Source organism: Brachionichthys hirsutus, chromosome 10 (genome assembly GCF_040956055.1).
Source record: "Brachionichthys hirsutus isolate HB-005 chromosome 10, CSIRO-AGI_Bhir_v1, whole genome shotgun sequence".
Lineage (NCBI taxonomy): Eukaryota > Metazoa > Chordata > Actinopteri > Lophiiformes > Brachionichthyidae > Brachionichthys > Brachionichthys hirsutus.
The window spans coordinates 4,135,968-4,139,975 of NC_090906.1; positions in this window are offsets into that span (position 1 = coordinate 4,135,968).

Sequence of the window (4,008 nt, forward strand, 5' to 3'; positions counted from 1 at the left end):
CTTTCACCGCCCTTTTGTATTCACAACCCCCCCCCCCGCTTCTGTTCCTGAAGACTGTTCCTGGACAGAGGAAGAACGATGTTTACCCCACAGCAGGTCAATGAAACCTTGCAGACTGGTTAACGGAGACGATTCTATGAGCAGGATTTTATAAATGTGCGATTCTAACTTGATTGCGAGCAAATTGGGAAGATTGCAAAAATATTGCATGTGATAAACCTGAATGTGAAATAGGACAGGAGATTATTTAGAGATTATTTCCCTTTGCAGTATTAATGTTTCTCTGACTATTTTTATTTTTTCCTGTCACAAATATACACGCCTTAAAACCAGTGACTTACGGCTGCTGCGCGTCCTTGTCCGTCCGTCCGCTCCCTCTGTGCTGCGGCAGCGTTTGAGTCTGGACAGAGGCGGAGAGAAGCGCAGAGGACCCGGTGAGGCTGGAGGCTGCGCTGCTGCTGATGCTGATGCTGATGATACTGCGGGAGAACGACGCTGCGCGGCCGGGGACCGAGTGGGAGTCAGGCGGGGGCGCTTCCTACCAGCAGACAGCCCAGCTCTTCATCCGAACTGCCTCCAACTTCACCGAGCAGCAACTGCACCCGGCCGCTCAGACTGCCGCTAGGGGGATGTGAATCCCCCCCCTTCGGGAGTCTCGTTTTGTTTAGCCGAAGTGGAATGTTGCCTTCACTGTCGCTCGTAAATATTTTATTCTTTGCTGACGTGTTGTCAGGATTTGTCAAAAAAATTAATTCAAATAAAATGAATGCATAGCGCTCGGTTTTATGTTTTGGAGATGTAGGATAAAGGCTCAAGGAAGAACACATCCGATTTATGATAGATTATCTATTCTGTATTCCACCGCTGTGGCGCAGATTCACAGAACAAATATTAATAATGCTGAAGCTGAGATCAGAATGTGTCCAAGAAAAAGTCAAGCTTTGAGAGCTAATTACTGTAAATCAATGGAGAGCGATTGGGGGAAACTTCAAGAATCTTACAAATGTAACAATGCGACTATTCTATTCCCACTCATTAAAAAAAACACACCCGAGAGGACATTTCTTTCAACAGGACTTGAAAGCAGCATAAAACATCACTCAACCAACGTTTTGGTCATACAGCGCCATCTAGCGGCTCAATGATTAACACACAGTTAAATATTCATTCAATCACATTTAAATGTGTGAGTGATTCAAAAAAAGAAACTGGTCTGTGATAAAAGTTAAAAAATAAAGGTTTTTTTTCATCTGCAGTTATTAGCTATAATGCTATTTTTGTGATAAACACATTATCCTCAAAATAAAACAGGCATGCTCAAATAATATATAAAATAATCTTGACCAATGTATCAAATTAACAAATAAAAAAGACAATTCTAGGAGTCTGAATAATTCCATCAAAGCGAGCTGGCTCCAGGATAATTTACATACAATAATCTGTAAGGACTCGACAAGATTTTTTTATGCTCATCTGACTTAATCTCTCCTAACAAGCACAAGCCTCAGTGAAATCTTCTTTAATCCCGGGACAGCTTTTAGACCTCCTTTAAGCTGCCCGTGGATACGAACCCTGCCTGAACCTGCTCGCCAGCATGTCTTCACTCCGATCTAACCTTTCCGATGCCTGAACCACCTCTTTTTCCTGTCCTCCTGGACACCAGGTATATTTGCATGCAGAAACAATGAGGGCATGTTTTCATCTTCCACAAGAGAGCTATCATGTGTCCCTTGCTTCCCGTCCAGCGGTGTTCGTGCCAGGCTTACCGCCGCTTCTAAAGTCTGCTGCCAACATCTTGGCCCTTCATCCTGAGCGAGCGAGGGAAATCAAACCTCTTCCTCCAGGCAGAACTGATCTGAACTTGAGGTTATTCCACAGGGCTCCCAAAGCAATACTGTGCCGGAGAAACTGCTTCCTCCAGTTGCGTCGTGTTAAAAGGTAATACAGCAGAATTCCCTCATTTCATGAAGGCAGCCTGACAAGAACGTTTGCTAATCAGAATACTTGAATAATCCCAGAGGGAAATTCTATCAGCAACATTGCTCCACTCAACAATATCGGAAAAGCTAAATTAACAGGATGCACATAGTGCAGTAATAGAAATAGATTGGCCCCGGGGGGGGGGTCTCAGTCTCCCGAGTGCTCCTTTGTTGTAGCAGGAGCTGATGAAGGGGGTCGGGGGTGTTGTCCGGGATGCTTCGTAGTTTCTGAAGCATCCTACTCTCCATAAAGAGTCCAGTTTCACCCCCACATCATCACCTGCCTTACGGAAGAGATTGTTTAGTCTGTTTCCGTCTGCGACCCTCAGCCTGCTGCCCCGGCATACAACAGCAAACATGATGGACGAGACTCATAAACCAGCCTCAGCATCATCCGGCAGATGTTGAAGGACTTGAGACCTCAGGAAACAGAGGCGGAAACGAGAACTAGAGTTTATTCCTTTGCCAAGACCCATATAGTCCCTTTTAATTCAATTAAGCACTAATTATTATCACTATTATCACCATGATTATGATCGTTATTGTCACGACTCTGCCAACACCAGAATCAAATGACCTTTTTCTTGCCCTATACTCAACTGTTCTAACAAGAGTCAAGACAAACTATCAAGGAGTTTTTGTGTCATCCTGCTAAACAAGCAGACATTAAAAGCACCGTTACCGGATACAATCATTCATTATGATTCATTATAATTGCTGCATTCATATGACTTTCTACAAGGAAGATGTGCATTCGGTCGATTCTAAATCAATGTTCCTGATCAGGGAGGTATTGTGCGCTCTGCTGAGATGATGATGATGAATATATTTATTAGATAGAACATTAGAGCAGTACAGTCAATCAGTAGCATGTATTACAGTACAAGTACAGTCAAACAGTAGCATGTATTACAGTACAAATACAGTCAAACATCCTGTCTAAGAGGAGCATTTCAAAAAAGCCCTTGCGGTCTTGTTTCTGTTGAAAGTCCTTCGTACATATTTCATCAACATGACGTCAGATCATATATCCTGCTGTTCATCTTGTAACGAACCATAGTTCAATAAGGTTTGGTACAGAATATTTTTTGTTAAACTTACCCTCATTATAATTAAACCAATAAAGTTAAAATTGCAACTTATAGGGGGATCAAGAAGCCTAAACTATTCAAAGTAGTCTTCACACTTTCAACAACCAAGCTAAATTGCCCAATTATTATTATGCTTTATTTTAGTATTAATATATAACTGTTTAAACTGTAATCTACTTTCTATATTTTCGCCACATTGAACCCATAAAAAAAGGTTTCAAACAAGAAGTGTTTGTGGGGCCGGAGAACGGATTCACTGGATGTACATTCATTTAAATGGATTAAATTGGTGAACCGAGGTTCCACTGTGCAGCCATGCCACAGTGTTAACCTTCATTTCAGTGCATAGAGGTGTCTTCACTGCGACCAGCTGGCGGAGATGCTGAGTCATCGGCCGGTCTGTTCAGGTGTTTCTAGAACCTGAGGAACCGCATGACTCGGTCAGCCGTGCAGCTCCTATTGGTCGATGGCCTGTTTTCATCAGTCCGCAAGTTAATGACCTGAATGGCTGAGTCGACGTGGCCCACCGCCTGCTGCCAGTACACCGTTTAAAAAACCCCAGCATCAATTCTGATGTTTCTGTTTCTGTCCGATATGAGAGACAAATCTGATTCCACTTGATGTGACCGCAGTCAGATCAGATTTCCTGTGGCTCTTCTCTCGCCTGGTGCACGACGTCAAACACAGGAGACGGAGGTCGTCAGTTTACGAACTTAAATCAAAATTGCTTCAGCCAAATACCCGTTTTGTATTCTCAATTTAAACCGTCACCTCACCCAATGCATCAAATGAACGGCTGCATCCCCTTCCGTCATGCGGGGGGTTTATTATCACCAGATCCAACAGTTAGCTGCACAAAAAAAACCTGCAAGTGTTTGAATAGAAATGTAAACGTCAAGGCCTGAAGGCATAAAACCACACCAACACACTGTTTTCTG